This window comes from Staurois parvus, unplaced genomic scaffold, assembly GCF_062004578.1.
Source record: "Staurois parvus isolate SC_StPar_1 unplaced genomic scaffold, SC_StPar_1.0 ptg000270l, whole genome shotgun sequence".
NCBI lineage: Eukaryota > Metazoa > Chordata > Amphibia > Anura > Ranidae > Staurois > Staurois parvus.
In genome coordinates, this window is record NW_028318066.1 from 2,300,654 (window position 1) to 2,318,806 (window position 18,153).

The 18,153-nt window shown below is 46.0% G+C and overlaps 1 long non-coding RNA gene across 1 annotated transcript in view; it reads right to left on the minus strand.

The window, feature by feature from the left end:
- Positions 1–18,153, minus strand: part of LOC149459180 (uncharacterized) — a 33,662-nt gene that overhangs the window by 9,164 nt on the left and 6,345 nt on the right. The window contains exon 2 of the long non-coding RNA XR_016313316.1: positions 12,389–12,461. This is a non-coding gene — a long non-coding RNA (uncharacterized LOC149459180). The remainder of the gene's footprint in view (positions 1–12,388; positions 12,462–18,153) is intronic.

Consider the following 18,153-nt stretch of genomic DNA (forward strand, 5'->3'; position numbering starts at 1 on the left):
AGAAGAGATTTTGCTGTATAGAGACTTGTACATAGTTGCTAAGGAGTTTGTCCTCAAGTTGTAGTTCCTTGGGCATCCCATACACCTCTCAACTCCATCGAAGTTCAAACCCCTTAATAAAACCTAAAAACCAAGCTCAAAGACTGTTTATTAACTCCAGTGTGCAAGGTCTGAAGAAAATGCGTGTTGCCTGACTGTGCAGGACTATAGGGGGACCCAAATCTTTAGCAACTCCTAAGAGGGTAGTGCTACATTCTATTACATCACTTCTGAATTTTTATTCAAGAATATTCGTAACTTTAGTAACCTCTTCACTTTCGATATGATACTAGCATGCAAAAAAAAACGGACGATCATTCGTCCGATATTTTCAACGTGTATACAGGGCTTTACTTAGCTCGAAACTAAGATCTAGTGACCTATACAATAAGCAGTCATTCTCCCTAGTCCAAGCGCCTAAAAGTACAGGGAATGATTAACCATCATTAAATACTTGGAGTGTCACATTCAGTGCTTTGCCAATATGTCCCTAATAGCTCATTCACACCATTGAGGTGTCACAGTGCACATGTCTAAATGTGTGGTGCATTAAGGCAGTCCATTCATTGAAATGGGTGGCCTAACACACCAAACCAAACCAAAAAAGGTGCTTGACAGACAGGCACTGCCCTTTGACAAGGTGCATCGGGGTGCCACTCAGAATGAATGACTATGTAACACACAATGTGACATTCAGTGAGAATTTACAGGCGGTTAATTATTCCATGTAAAATGGGATGCTATTCAGACTAAATAACTTTCTTTTGCATAATGTGACATGCACCATGCACTTATAAAAGGTTAATGTAGAACTAGGCACAACTTTTTTTTCATACTGGATAGAGCAAGGGAGGAATAACCTCTGCCAGATTTTTTTTTGTTTTGACATCTGTGTCCCATTGCAAAGATTTACCTTCACTTCCTGTCCCATAGCTAAACAGGAAGTAAAAGGAAATCCATGCAAATTAAGGGAATTCCTTTGGGACCCCCAGGTAACCAGAACTAGTGTCCCTATTGGAAGATTTCCCATCTTCTACTTTTCTGGGGACAACCCAAAATTTGGGATTTTCTTTTATTTTCACTTTCAATGATAATGATAAACAGCAAAAATAAAGAGGGTGAATCTCTTTAACAGGGGGCACAGGCAGCAATAGAAAGTGATAAGTGTTCTAATCCATCTCCACTCTATCTAAAACTAAAGAAAACATTTTGCCTTTAGTTATACTTTAATTAGTCCATATATTTTAAAACACATGCACTAGAAAGATTGACTGCTTTATTCAGAATGAATGGCACCACATTGCACCAACACTGATAATTGTGCATTACTGAGCGTTAACACAACGCACTAATGTGAATGGGCTCTGAGTGTTGACAAAGAGGTTGCTCTATGAATTTGCACAGTGATACCTGTAACAATTGTGCGCAATAAAGACATGGAAGTTGTACTCAAAAGCCATCGTGTGAAAGTCTCATGAGCAGTGTTCCTACTGCCTCCCCCCCTTTGCAAACTATGGAATTTGTAGCTTAAACTTTTAACAAACTTCAAAAGAACCTCTTATCTTAATTAAAACGCAAAAAGATGCAGTGTCCAGACCTGACCAGAGCTGTAAACAGCTAATTAGTCTAGGCAGGATGTCTATTTCCACAAACCATGAAAAACACTTTCCACTGCCCTATCGTAAAACAATAATAACTCAGTCAAGCCGTCACATGTGACCTTTAAGGCTCTAGGAATATAGAGCATGCCATAAAACGTCTATCCCACAACGTAACAATTCCACATACAATTAATAGAATTCAACAGGAACAGGGCACATTAATTTTGGGTATATATTTGAATGGGGAATATCATACTGAACAAATCAAGGTCATACATAACTATGGTATTACATAGGGAAGGGGAGAAAGCAGTCTCCTCCCTCCTGGGTGACAAAGGTATGCTGTGCTGTGTTTGGTATCCCTGGGATCTAAATATAATTCTGAATAATAATCTGCCAGTTGCTAGAATACCACCTGCACATATTGGAAGTTGTTAATATTAGTATGAAACTGTAGTTGGAACTTGGTAATAAATTTGGTGACCTCCTAGCACCCATCCCCTAAACCGGATGATTGGTCAGTTGTTCTCAGGCAACACCTCTTTGATATCATAGAAAAGGGACTGACCAGATCTAGTAGGGGAGCTCTCATTTACCATCAACCAAGAAACACCCAAGAGAGCCAAGGCAACGTTATTTGCTTGGACAATTGGACTCTGCTAAAACCAAGGACTTTGCAAGTATTCTGCTTTCTTACCTCCTTTCCTTTTTCTCTGTTACTTTATTGTACTCTTTATTTCTTTGTAACATCTTTTTCTGTAAATAATTTAATTGCACCATTTGACTTTTTCATTAATAAACTCTATTTTTAAAAGTGTTAAAATTATCTCTAAGACTTTTAATGCAAACTAAAGAATCCCTGTCTCTTGAAAAGTGCTACTGTATATAATAACCCTCTTAATATACCTGTCTCTGGTGACAGTGTGTGTTACAGACATTTATTGTTCATGTTTGTTCTTGCTAACATTGTGAAGGGTTGATAGTCCCAAAGCTATCTGGTGGCAGTTTGGAGTTTGAAGGGTTAATTGCATAATTAACTTAACCCAGTGGCCATCGCTCTGAGGCTGCTGGCACCTAGGTTGTGGTCAGGGGCGGACTGACCATTTGGAAACTCGGGCACTGCCCGAGGGCCCGGGGTCAGTAGGGGGCCCCATGAGATGCCCCTGGTACCTTTTTCATAGGCTTTTTTGAGTTTGGGCAAGGACACAGGAGCCCCATGATCCCCTATTGCCCAGGGGCCCCATGAGATGTCAGTCTGCCCCTGGTTGTGGTCCTGCGAGCTGGAAAATCTTTGTGCAGGGTGCAGCTGAGAGTGGCATTGTTACGCAAGTGACAGCGCGGTGTGAGATCGGCTGGTGCTTTGTCACAAGTTGGTGAGAAGGGCAGGGGTCGGGCACCGCGTTCGTCACAATACTCACTGAATGAGAAGATGATTTTCAGCAGCCTAATACACATACAAAATGGGTGAAAAGCCTTGGTGAAACATATTGCACTGTATAAAGTAGTTCAGAAAATCAGTGCTGGCATTGATGAAAAAAGGAAAGATCGCAATAATTATCAGCCAAACATTTTTACTGTTTTTGTGGGTTATGAATTTCAAATAATGCCATGGATTATAAAGTTGTGGGTACCAATGGTATAACAATAGCCATGTTAGCCCATGCTGCTGATATGGGGCCTGGGAGTAAAAGGGGACCTATTAGGGGGGTCCTTAAGTCAAATTCAACATTAAAAATTGGTGTATATGTGAAGATACCACAAACCCAGTACTTTATTATTAAGGATTGCAGAGGTTTCTGTTGACACCGACTCTGTATCCCCTGTGATGTCTCCAGTTAAAAGAGCTGACATCAGACACACAGGAGGAGATTTAAGCATTATTGTTGCTAGTAACAAATCCCCCTTTGCAGGCTGTGCAGTAAGGAGAAACCGGGTCAGCAGGGGCGTCCTAGGGTTGGTGTCACCCGGTGCGATAACACTTGGTGAGATCCCCTCCGACAATCTCCACAGAATGGATCGGATCTGCGGATTGAGCATAATGGTTCGGACTCCAATCCATTATGCTCCCCGATCCGCAGATCCGATCCATCCTGTGGGGATCATCGGCTTTCTTTACAACTTACCTTTTCGTGGAGCGGGTCTGGTGTCATCCCGTATAGGTTGCATGCCGACGATCCCCGCAAGATGGTTTGGATCTGTGGATTGAGCATAATGGATCGGAGTCCTATCCATTATGCTCCCCAATCTGCAGATCCGATCCATCCTGTGGGGATTGTCGACTTGCTTTACAAGTTACCTTTTCGTGGAGCAGGTCCGGTGTCACCCCATGCGGTAGGTGTCACCTGGTGTGGCGCGCACCCCCCGCACCTGCCTCGAGACGCCACTGCGGGTCAGCACTGTAATTAACTCCTTATGTCTAAAGCAAGCATTCCAGAGTGTCTCCTCAGGAAAAAACTGGCAAGATGTGCAGATGAATGACAACCATCCCAATCTATAACTAGCCTTTACAGTAAGGAGCACATGGAAGGTGCTTTGCACATTACAAACAACAGAAAATTTCCAGCACACTTACCAGCTAGCCTGCAACAAAACCAATTTAGCCCTGTCTAACAGTTTGCACGGAAAGAGAAGCTTTTTTTGCACACACTTGCAAATGTATGTGAAAGCCGCAGTGCCAAACCTCTTCTAAGGTGGTTGGCATTTATCTGCACAATTGAATTTAATGCCGGGACACATTGAATGCTTTCAGCTGCCATTGTGCGCTTGCTGGGTGTCTGATGTGTTCCTGTACCTTTAAGGAGTTGGCTCCCTCCAGGCAAACCTACCCTTTATTATTTCATTGCTATATTTGTTCCAACTCGGAACCTCAAAATGATGAGTTAAGACCACAGTATACAGAGGAGCCTTGGCAAGGCACTGTGGCTTTCACATATACAGTATTTGCAAATGTGTGTAGTGTGATTTAATACCAACAATTATGCCATAATATAGAATATTATAATGGTCATTAGTGTTGCTACTACAAATCTTGTGTTTGAGATTTTTTTTTTTACTTACTAGTAGGCCTTCTCTTTCAGCACTTGCTTGTTGTGGTGGTGGAAGGGTTACAAGGGCTTAAAATTTACACTGAGGCCCTGAGATCTGAGATACTGAAAAAGACTAGTGAGCTGCTGCATTCAGGATAGTTGGCTGAAAAATGAAAGTTAAAAGTTAAAGCAGAACTTAACTCCTAAAAAGAAGTTCCACTTTTATGCCTCCTCCTGCCCTCCTCACCTTTCAGACACTTTCCTTTTTTTTAGGGGCTGTGGGGACTTGGTTTTAACACTTCCCGCTTCAGCTTCCCACCCTCTCTGCATGCAACCTTTTGGAATACGTCACAGGTCCCAAAAGGCTGCAGGACCATCTCTAGGGCATAGCATGGCACAAGCATGTGTAGTGGGGAGCTGCCTGCAAAGCTGCAGAGTCACACCCGGCTTCCCACAGTTAGCATGGAGGTGCCTGGGGCCCAAAGACTGGTGAAGAACCAGCCAGGGTTTAATAAGCCAGGGACTTACTTAAAGTCAGCAGCTACAGTATTTGTAATTGATGACGTTTATTTTTTTTGGTCTGGGACTGAAGGACCTCTTTAATTTTATGTACTGATACCCCTCTTACCTGACAACTTCTGTCCACAGAACTGGTCCCTAGTCCTACTACCTCACTTCAATATAGACATGCTTTATTTTAAAGTGAAACTAAAGGCTTGTTTTTTTTGTACATACAGTATATATTTAATAAAATACTTACATGCTCTACTCAGTGGTTTTGCACAGAGCAGCTCTGATCCTCCTCTTCCTGGGTTCCCTGTCGGCACTTCTGGCTCTCCCCACCTGAGAAGTGCCACCACAGCAAGCTGTTTGCTATAGGGGCTCTTGTACAAGCTCGCTCCCCAGCCCCACTCTCTGCGTTCATGAGTGTAGCACTACATCCTCAGGGGCTGCTGAGTTTTGGGTCCCGTAAGCTTTGCACGGTCAGGCAACATGCATTTTTCCCACATCTTCACATGCACAGAGTTAGTAATTCAGTCTTTGAGCTTGTTTTTAATTGTTTTTATTAAGGACTGAACAACTTGGATGGGGTCTAGGGGTATATTGGATGCCCAAGGAACTGCAAACTTGAGGACAAATGTCTTAACAACGTATACACTGTACAAAAGCTGTACATCCAAAAATAGCACTGTCTCTGTTAAGGAGCACTGAAGTCCCCTTGGTGTACCTCCTCAGACCCCAGATGAGTCCCCCTCTTGACCCAGCTCCACTGAGGGTATCCCTGGGCAAGATTCCAAGATCTAGCAGCACAGTGGGTAAATGGTTAGTACTTCCGCCTGGCAGTATTAGGGTCGTTGGGGCCAAATCCCAACCACGGCACCACCTGCCTGGAGTTTTCATGTTCTCCCTGTGCCTGCGTGGGTTTCCTCTTGGTACTCCAGTTTCCTGCCACACTCCAAAGACATGCTGGTAGGTTAATTGGCTCCTGTCTCTGCTTGTGCCCACCTATTTCCTCTGGATCCTTAAAGAGCATCTACACACTGAAAAATGCTGCTGACCTTAATTTTCCCAATGCAACGCAGGTGTTCAGTGGTGTATGTGTTATGGTGCATTTTTTAGTGTGTGGAGACACAACATGAGCCCTTTAGAAATGAACTGATGTACCTCTAAAATGCATGCACAAGCTGCCTACGGAGTAACACCACAAAAATGTGGCTAAATGGTTAGAACTTCTGCCTGGCAGTACTAGGGTCATTGGTTCAAATCCCAACCACGGCACCACCTGCCTGGAGTTTGCATGTTCTCCCTGTGCCTGCGTGGGTTTCCTCTGGGTACTCCAGTTTCCTGCCACACTCCAAAGACATGCTGGTAGGTTAATTGGCTCCTGTCTAAATTGGCCTTAGTATGTGTATGTATGAATCTCAGGGATTTTAGATTGTACACTCCTTGAGGGTTAGAGACTGATGTGAGTGTACAATATATATATATATATATATGTAAAGCGCTGCGTAAATTGATGGTGCTATATAAGTACTTGCAATAAATAAATAAACTGACTAACTAGTTGGGTCTTGCACCTGACCACTCTCTCCCTTTATCTACCCCAGGGGGTGTAAAAGTACTCACACTGTCCTGTCAGTTTGATGAGTTAAAGCTGCTTTCAGGCCTTACCCTGGGCTGGCTGCTTCCCAGCTGACAGGTTGTCCTCCCTCGGAGATGGTGGAGTGGAGATACTTTTGTCCAGCAAACAACCTGTAGGTAGGCTCCCCTCCCTGGGGCCCCCTCCCAGGATTCACACTCCCACCTTCCTCTCCATCCATTAAAGACACTACTGCTGCACAAACTCTGCCACATTTAAGGGTTGTCCATGGTCACTTTGCCTGGCCTTCTGCCAAGGGATTAGCCAAGTTCCCCTAAACATGCAGACCTAGGCCTCCTCCACCCCTCTTCCAGAAAATTCTATACGTTTCTGGAATGGTGGGAGGGCTCCAGAAGCCCTGACCTGTAATACCTCCCAGCCTGTCCTGAGGTGAACTCACTACCTCACTCCCAGGCCGACTCATCCCAGGCTGCTACCCAGCCTCTGTCTTACAAAAATAACAACCTAGCTACTTAGAGGGCGCTACATCAGACACAGCAGAGCGGGACTCAGCCGAACCCCCCGCTCCCTCCTCACAAGCTGTGATTGACAATGGCTCCCACTGCTGTGTCTCAGCCAATGAGGATGGAGAGGCCCAGGAAAGCTGAGTCTCCTATGCACATCGCTATACAGAGATCGGGCTCAGGTGAATGTTAGGGGAGCTGGGAGGCTGCTGCACAATGAAGGGTTTTTAGCTTCATGCATACAATACAAGAAGGTAAAAAACCTTAAGCCTTTAGAACAACTTTAAGATCAACAATAGCAGGGAGGCCACCAGGGTGCTGCATCAAAATTCTGCATTGGGGCACCATGATCTGCAGTTACACACCTGATAGATACCATTAAAGTCCCGTTTTTCTAAAACTGAGTGAAGTAATATGACATTTAGGTAAATGTGTCATCAAAATATACAGAGAACTTTTGGAGAAAGTGGTGAGCAAAAGTAAAATGTTGTAACTTGTTTATTTCCAGTGTAACCTTTGAAGAAATCAAATTAACTATTTTAAAAGAGAAGTATGGACTTTGTAAAAAAATATATACACCCCTCGCATTTTGTAAATATTTTTTATATCTTTTTCATGTGACAACACTGAAGAAGTGACACTTTGCTACAATGTAAGTGTACAGCTTGTATAACAGAGTAAATTTGCCCTCCCCTCAAAATAACTCAGCACATAGCCATTAATGTCTAAACTGCTGGCAACAAAAGTGAGTACACCCCTAAGTGAAAATGTCCAAATTGGGCCCAAAGTGTCAACATTTTGTGTGGCCACCATTATTTCACAGCACTGCCTTAACCCTTTTGGATAAGGAGTTAAGCAGAGCTTCACAGGTTGCCACTGGAGTCCTCTTCCACTCCTCCATGACGATATCACGAAGCTGGTGGATGTTAGAGACCTTGCACTCCTCCACCTTCCATGTGAGGATGCCCCACAGATGCTCAATAGGGTGACGTCCTCCCACTCTACTTGTGCATGCGCGCCCTCGGGATGGACACAGTGGATCACCTATCACTGTAAAGAGCAGATAACGTCGGCTCTGTCATGTGATCAGCTGTGTTACACTACGCTAACCTACTCAATGCTAGTCATCGTAATTTTAGTGCTAGATGCCTGTTTGTAATAAGCCTCAACCTAGAACCTGCAAAAAAAAGGAGAAGAAAAAAGGCTGCACACCTAAAAAACTAACCTCAAAAGAAATTTATTATGCACCATAAACAGTAATAGGCCATCGGAGACATGATAATCCTGCATGACAGAGGACTCTACCCCCGAGATATCAAGAGGGAACCATCAGGGATGGACCAAGGATGGAGTCAGTCCACTGGGACTAACCTGACCCAACCCTCCAACACCCAATCCCTGACCCAAACCACCCCACCAATCCTAACCAACCCCCAAATACCCCCACAAGGAACTCCTCCCCTAGATAGAGGACCCTCACGTCCCACCATCCCACTCACAAAAGAGAGAGGAGAAGCTGAGGGAGATAGTACCAGCCCACTGACACCCCCAACCCCCCAAAACCCACTAGATGGAGAGTAAGCCTACTGCACACACCGGGGGTTCCTGGAAGTGCCAACCATATAGATATATTACACAGCTAAACAACAAACATCAATGCATAAACATATAGCATTAGAATATATAGCAATATGCAAAGGCCAGTGTGGACATGGCCGTTGGCCAAAGAGGATCACAAGGTATAAAGTCACTGTACAGGGCAAAAGCCTCAAAGTCCATGCAATACGTGGTATAAATAAACTCTTGTGTGACCAGAACCAGATGGATGGAGGCCGTAATGAAGGTAAGGCAATGGAAGGTATTGCATGAGAAAAATGGATGAAACTGGTGCAGCCTGCTGAAATCAATCAGCTGATAGCCAGAGAAGGAATGACAGCCATGGAGTGAGGATGGTCAGCTTGTAACTGGGAGTTCAGTACTATAGTACACAGTAGCCAGCCTATGTGATAGAGGATATTGTAGGAGTAAATAAGCAACATGAACTCGTATGACCAGTCCAGCCCGTGATCTGTACAACTGATATGATTAAAGTAGCATCACAAATCGCTATAACTCACAGTCTGATAGGACCCCTGGGTCCTGTGATTATAAAGGCTGAAATAACAATGGAACGTCCAAGTCCAGCAAAAAATCTGCCTGCACTCCCGTGGATGGTGGCCAGTCCTCAAGTTCAAGCCTAGCAAACGGCTCAAGAATAGATGTATGGCTGTGAAAGGTCTACATATGAACCACAGCATGTGGAGATGGCATGTGGATGTCAGAGAGAGTGGGTAGGCACGTGTCAGCTTACGCATTTTGTCCCGCCCACTTCGGGGACTTCTTCAGAGCTATAGCTGTCTGTATCTTTTTTTCTAGAAATATAGACATATAACTATTTTTTTCTGGTCTGTTCTGGTCTGGTCTTAACCAAAAGATGACAAGCCTGCCCACCACGACAAGGTAGACTCTTTTAGGGCAGGGCCTACAATAAACTACACTACTCTAACCTACTCCATGCTAGTCATCGTATTTTTAGTGTTAGATGCCTGTATGTAATATGCCTCAACCTAGAACCTGCCTTCTTCCTTTCCAGACTTGTTTACCAAGATCTACAAAAGAACAATCCTTTTCATTCACAAAACGGAGAACAAATTTAAAATGGCTGTTGCTGGTATTATATGACGGGTGATGCAGTGGTCAGCAATGGTCACCTGTAATGGCACATTTCCCCTTCTTTGATCAATTCTGAGCTCTCTTCCACATACATACATCCACATTAGCCTGCAATAAGGCAGGTGAAGTGTACAAGATGGGAGACTCCCCAAGATGTGTCTATTACCTGATTAGACTTGGAAAGACACTGGGGGTATTGTCCCCAATCTCCCACACATATTCATATCTCTAGTATACTGAAATAGAATAAAACAAAGAGTCCACTTTTTCCTTCACGTTTTAATGTACACACCATTGTGTAATGAACCACACTTCACTCTCTGACCAAGCATCAATGTCTGTACAAAACACTAATTGAAAATAATTGACCTTCAGTCTGAAAGGTCTAAAGCAGTTTAACCGCTTGCCGACCCCCCGCAGTGTTTTTACTGCGGCAGGGCGGCACCTGTACGCACAGCGCCATCTTTTAACGTCGCTGTGCAAAACAGGTAGGGGTAGCGCACGAGGCACGTGCCCGCCCTACCCGTCCCACCGATCGTGGTAGCGGGTGTCCATCACCGGCTCCCAATGGGTCATTTCCTGCCGGGTGCCGGCGATTACAAGTAATCACTTACAGATAGCACGGCTGCAGTGTTTACATTGCAGCTCTGCTATCTGTCAGTTCCCAGCACCTCAACCTGAGAGAAGACTTTATCTCTCCTGATCAGCCTGTTCCTGTGAAGTACACACCCCCGCCCCCTAGTAAAACACTCCCCTCACACATTTAACCCTTTCTTTACCTAATAAAGGTTAACCCCTTCCTCCCCAGTGCCATTAATACAGTGTGTGTGTTTCTTTTTTTGGTGTCACTGGGGATGTGAGTGACCCTAGTCAGTTCCCCCCCCAGTGTCAAAATGTCCACCGCAGTCCCGCCATAAGTCGCTGATTGCTGTCATAAATCGCTGATCACCACCATAAGTCGCTGATGGCCGCCATTATTAGTATAATAAAAAAAAATCCCAGTATCTTTCCCGCCATTTTTAGACGCTATAACTTTCACGTAAACCAATTCATTTACACGTATTGGGATTTTTTTTAAGCAAAGACATGTCGCAGAATACATTTTGGCAGAAATTTATGACTAAATTTGGTTTTTACATTTTTTTTACTGGACATGTTTTATAGCAAAAAGTCTAAAATATTGTTGTTTTTTTTTGTCAAAATAGTCAGCCTTTTTTTTTTTATAGCGCAAAAAATAAAAAACGTACAGGGGATAAAATACCACCGAAAGAAAGCTCAATTTGTGGGAAAAAAAAGATGTGAATTTCATTTATATACCGTATTGCATGACCGTGCAATTGTCCATTAAACTAGCACAGCGCTGTATAGCAAGAAATGGTGTTAATTGCAGTATCTATACCATAGTTTGTAGACGCTATAACTTTCACACAAAGCAATCAATATACACTTATTGGGATTTTTTTACCAAAAACATGAAGCAGAATACATTTTGGCCTAAATTTATAACTAACTTTGAGTTTACTATATATTTTTATAGCTGAAAGTAAAAAACATTGTTTTTCTTCAAAATTTTTGGTCTATTTTTGTTTATAGCGTGAAAAATAAAAAGCGCACAGGTGATCAAATACCACCAAAAGAAAGCTCTATTTGTGTGGAAAAAAAGGACGCAAATTTCGTTTGGGAGCAGCATTGCATGACCGCGCAATTATCAGTTGAATTAGTGCAGCGCCGAGTAGCAAAAAGAGGCCTGCTGACCGGAAGGGGGGTAAATCCTCAGGAGGGCAAGTGGTTAATTATAGTGAAGTTTGTTCACAGAGAACTGCCTTTGTCGCCCTCCTCATCTCACCAGTCCCCAGTTTTACTGACATAGAAAAATGCTCACAATAGTGTATTACAATAAATAATTGGATGTTAAATTAAAAAAAGTTTTTTTTAGAAATAAAATTCCAAAACATCTGAACAGAGCCCATGGCAGCAACAGGGGAAATGACAACCCTCAGGGTACTGTGGTCACCCCCTGAAGGAGGACACCCCACCCATATTCCACCTATCAGGCCATGCACAACACCCCAGTTATCCCACCAGACCACACCCAACTGGGAGGAGGTGCAATCAATCCTGAACTTCGTGAACCCAACAGGAAGGCCGAGACTTCCTCAGAGCTATGCGCCACCAACATTCCTGTCCTGCCGCAGTTTCAGAGCTCCCCAAGAATTAGCCTCACTCCATTCCTCCAGATGAAGAGTGTCTACTCTCCGCTTAAAAAACCTGTGCTAATACACTATTACAAGCATTATTTCTATGTTGGTAACACTGAGGACTGATCAGAAGAGAAGAATGACCAAGGCAGTCCTATGACAGCAGACCTAACAGCATGAGGACCCAAAGAGAAAGCCGCCACCCTACCTGGACACCTGATCAACATCCGTGGGTCAGCAGAGAAATCTCCAGAGTCGTGTCGTGGCCAGAGAGTATACCCCTGTAAACATTAGATCAGAGAAATGTTGCCGGCATGAAATAGAAGGAATAAACGTGTAACATTAAAAATGCTGATAACATACAAAGCCACTTTAAAATAGTTTGTACAGATTACTGTCTGCATCTTTTTTTCTATATAGACATATAACTATTTTTTTCTGGTCTGTCTATGAAATCTAGGAGTCTTTTAGCTGAATCCCATGGTCAAAAATGAAACTGCCCAGAGACAATACATTCTTTCTCCAGTTTTGACATTTGTAACCAAAAGATGACAAGCCTGCCCACCACGACAAGGTAGACTCTTTCAGGGCAGGACCTACACTAAACTACACTACGCTAACCTACTCCATGCTAGTCATCGTATTCTTAGTGTTAGATGCCTGATTGTAATAAGCCTCATCCTAGAACCTGCCATCTTCCTCTCCAGACTTGTTTACTAAGATCTACATAAGAACAACCCTTTTCATTCACAAAACAGAGAACAGACTTGACATGGTTGTTGCTGTTATCTTATGGTGGGTGATGCAGTGGTCAGCAATGATCACCTGTAATGTCTCTATATATCTCCTTTTCTTTGATCGATGTTTCTTCTCTAAAATACAACGTGAAGGAGAAGAACTGAACAAAACATGGACACGTTGGGGTTGATTTACTAAAGTTAAATAGCATGTGCACTTTGCAAGTTCTATTGCTCCAGAGCTTAGTAAATGGAATAAAGCTGCAGCTGGTAAAGAATACCCAATCACATGCATGAACATGAAAAAGAACAACATTTGTTCTCGCACTTAATGGGGTGATGGATGTCAGCAGTGCTTCCCCGTATTTAGTAAGCTGTGGAGCAACTGCAATTGCAAAGTGGACAATCTATTGATGTATAATAGTCACCCCTTGGTTTTATTTTGTTGTATTATATTTTATGATGCTACAGATTTCCTTATGAATTCAACGAGACACTTTCACTAACGTGTTCATAATGATTATATTATCAGGTCTCCCCATCACTGCGCCCCATTATATCAGGTCTCCCCATCACTGCGCCCCATTATATCAGGTCTCCCCATCACTGTGCCCCATTATATCAGGTCTCCCCATCACTGTGCCCCATTATATCAGGTCTCCCCATCACTGTGCCCCATTATATCGGGTCTCCCCATCACTGTGCCCCATTATATCAGGTCTCCCCATCACTGTGCCCCATTATATCGGGTCTCCCCATTACTGTGTCCCATTATATCAGGTCTCCCCATCACTGTGCCCCTTATATCAGGTCTCCTCATCACTGTGCCCCATTATATCAGGTCTCCCCATTAGTGTGCCCCATTATATCAGGTCTCCCCATCACTGTGCCCCCTTATATCAGGTCTCCCCATCACTGTGCCCCATTATATCAGGTCTCCCCATCACTGTGCCCCCTTATATCAGGTCTCCCCATCACTGTGCCCCATTATATCAGGTCTCCCCATCACTGTGCCCCATTATATCATGTCTTCCCATCACTGTGCCCCATTATATCAGGTCTCCCCATCACTGGGCCCCATTATATCAGGTCTCCCCATCACTGTGCCCCGTTATATCAGGTCTCCCCATCACTGTGTCCCATTATATCAGGTCTCCCCATTAGTGTGCCCCATTATATCAGGTCTCCCCATCACTGTGCTCCATTATATCAGGTCTCCCCATCACTGCGCCCCATTATATCAGAAGTCCTCATTAAGGTCCCCCTTACATCAGACATCCTTATCACAGTCCCCCTTACATGCATTGTCCCCATCGGAGTGCCGTCTTTTATCAGGAGTAATCCACAAAGGCCCTCTTTAAATCAGATTCTCCAAGTGTCCCCTTACATCAGCTGTCCTCATCAGAATTCCCATTTCATGGACTGTCCTTAGTGGAGTGCCCCTTTACATGGACTGTCCCCATCATGGAGGTTCCTTATATCAGGAGTCCTCATCAAAGTTCCTCTTACACCAGATGTCCCTACAGAGTCTCCCTTACATGGATTAACCCCATCAGAGTGCCCTTTTACATCAGGGTCCCCAATACAGTTCCTCCTTACATCAGTTGTCCTCATCGGTGTACCCCCTTATATGGACTATCCTAATCTCAGTACCCACTCACATGGACTGTTCCCATCAGAGAACCCCATTACATAGATTGTTCCCATCAGAGTGCCCCCTTACATGAACTGTTCCCATCAGAGAGCCCCCTTTAATGGACTGTTCCCATCAGAGTGCCCCCTTACATGGACTGTTCCCATCGGAGTGCCCCCTTACATGGACTGTTCCCATCAGAGAGCCACCTTTAATGGACTGTTCCCATCAGAGTGCCCCCTTACATGGACTGTTCCCATCGGAGTGCCCCCTTACATGGACTGTTCCCATCAGAGAGCCCCCTTACATGGACTGTTCCCATCGGAGTGCCACCTTACATGGACTGTTCCCATCGGAGAGCCCCCTTATATGGACTGTTCCCATCGGAGTGCCCCCTTACATGGACTGTTCCCATCGGAGTGCCCCCTTACATGGATTGTTCCCATCGGAGTGCCCCCTTACATGGACTGTTCCCATCGGAGTGCCCCCTTACATGGACTGTTCCCATCGGAGTGCCACCTTACATGGACTGTTCCCATCGGAGTGCCCCCTTACATGGACTGTTCCCATCAGAGTGCCCCCTTACATGGACTGTTCCCATCAAAGTGCCCCCTTACATAGACTGTTCCCATCGGAGTGCCCCCTTACATGAACTATTCCCATCAGAGTGCCCCCTAACATGCAGTGTTCCCATCGGAGTGCCCCCTTACATGTAGTGTTCCCATCGGAGTGCCCCCTTACATGGACTGATCCCGTCGGAATGCCCCCTTACATGGACTGATCCCATCAGAGTGCCCCCTTACATGGACTGTTCCCATCGGAGTGCCCCCTTACATGGAATGTTCCCATCGGAATGCCCCCTTACATGGACTGTTCCCATCGGAGTGCCACCTTACATGGACTGTTCCCATCGGAGTGCCCCCTTACATGGACTGTTCCCATCGGAGTGCCCCCTTACATGGACTGTTCCCATCGGAGTGCCCCCTTACATGGACTGTTCCCATCGGAGTGCCCCCTTACATGGACTGTTCCCATCGGAGTGCCCCCTTACATGGACTGTTCCTATCGGAGTGCCCCCTTACATGTAGTGTTCCCATCGGAGTGCCCCCTTACATGGACTGATCCCATCGGAATGCCCCCTTACATGGACTGATCCCATCGGAGTGCCCCCTTACATGGACTGATCCCATCGGAGTGCCCCCTTACATGGACTGTTCCCATCGGAGTGCCCCCTTACATGGACTGTTCCCATTGTAGTGCCCCCTTACATGGACTGTTCCCATCTGGGTGCCCCCTTACATGGACTGTTCCCGTCGGAGTGCCCCCTTACAAGGACTGTTACCGTCGGATTGCCCCCTTACATGGACTGTTCCCATCGGAGTGCCCCCTTACATGGACTTTTGCCATCGGGGTCCCCCTTTACATGGACTGTTCCCATCAAAGTGCCCCCTTACATGGACTGTTCCCATCGGAGTGCCCCCTTACATGGACTGTTCCCATCTGGGTACCCCCTTACATGGACTGTTCCCATCTGGGTGGCCCCTTACATGGACTGTTCCCATCGGAGTGCCCCCTTACAAGGACTGTTACCATCGGATTTCCCCCTTACATGGACTGTTCCCATCGGAATGCCCCCTTACATGGACTGTTCCCATCGGAGTGCCCCCTTACATGGACTGTTCCCATCGGAGAGCCCCCTTACATGCACTGTTCCCATCGGAGAGCCCCCTTACATGGACTGTTCCCATCGGAGAGCCCCCTTACATGGACTGTTCCCATCGGAGTGCTCCCTTACATGGACTGTTCCCATCGGAGTGCCCCCTTACATGGACTGTTCCCATCGGAGTGCCCCCTTACATGGACTGTTCCCATCGGAGTGCCCCCTTACATGGACTGCTCCCATCGGAGAGCCCCCTTACATGCACTGTTCCCATCGGAGTGCAGCCTTACATGGACTGTTCCCATCGGAGTGCCCCCTTACATGGACTGTTCCCATCGGAGTGCCCCCTTACATGGACTGTTCCCATCGGAGTGCCACCTTACATGGACTGTTGCCATCGGAGTGCCACCTTACATGGACTGTTCCCATCGGAGTGCCCCCTTACATGGACTGTTCCCATCGGAGTGCCCCCTTACATGGACTGTTCCCATCAAAGTGCTCCCTTACATGGACTGTTCCCATCGGAGAGCCCCCTTACATGCACTGTTCCCATCGGAGAGCCCCCTTACATGGACTATTCCCATCGGAGAGCCCCCTTACATGGACTGTTCCCATCGGAGAGCCCCCTTACATGGACTGTTCCCATCGGAGTGCCCCCTTACATGGACTGTTCCCATCGGAGTGCCACCTTACATGGACTGTTCCCATCGGAGTGCCCCCTTACATGGACTGATCCCATCGGAGTGCCCCCTTACATGGACTGATCCCATCGGAGTGCCCCCTTACATGGACTGTTCCCATCTGGGTGCCCCCTTACATGGACTGTTCCCATCGGAGTGCCCCCTTACATGGACTGTTCCCATCGGAGTGCCCCCTTACATGGACTGTTCCTATCGGAGTGCCCCCTTACATGGACTGTTTCCATCGGAGTGCCCCCTTACAAGGACTGTTCCCATCGGAGTGCCCCTTTACATGGACTGTTCCCATCAAAGTGCCCCCTTACATGGACTGTTCCCATCGGAGTGCCCCCTAACATGCAGTGTTCTCATCAGAGTGCCCCCTTACATGCAGTGTTTCCATCGGAGTGCCCCCTTACATGGACTGTTCCCATCGGAGTGCCCCCTAACATGTACTGTTCCCATCGGAGTGCCCCCTCACATGGACTGTTCCCATCGGAGTGCCCCCTCACATGGACTGTTCCCATCGGAGTGCCCCCTCACATGGACTGATCCCATCGGAGTGCCCCCTTTACATCAACTGATCCTATCGGAGTGCCCCATGCATGGATTGTTCTCATCGGAGTGTCCCTTTATGTCACCTGCCCCCCCCAGTCTGTCCCAGAGATGATTGGACGGTCCTCTCCAGAGTGTCCTTGCTTTCTGAGCAGAGCTTCCTCACAGTCTAGACTCCTCCCCCTTTGGAAACGTCCAAAGGGGGCGATGCGGTACGAACAGCCAGGAGGCGGGGCTGAGGAGCGCGCGGGTAGGATCATAGACTACATAGCTTGCTAGGAGACCGGCCTTCCAGGAGATGAGTGGAGGGGAGGGGTCTAGCAGCAAAATGGAGCTCCACTCTAGATAGGACATGTGGCCTGCACTCCATCTTTAGTTCAGGTCTCCTTTTTTTTTCTTTTTGTTTATTGAACTTTAATTCAATAAACAACCAACAATCGCAGCTCAATGAAGTGGATGTCACATATTTCCTGTGTAGATTTGTACAGAAACTGAGAAGTCTGGCTGCAGAATGGAACTCCATTTTGGAGGTCACATGTTTCCTGTCAAGTGGAGCTCCACTCTGTAGCCTCTGAATATTTGTTAGTTCATTAAAGTTCATTAAAAAAGGGGCGGAGTGGAGGTCATGTGTTTCCTCTCAAATTCTGCAGCCAGCTTGTCTGAATAGAGCCCCGCCTCAGTCAAGACTCCTCCCTCCGATGATGCAGTAAG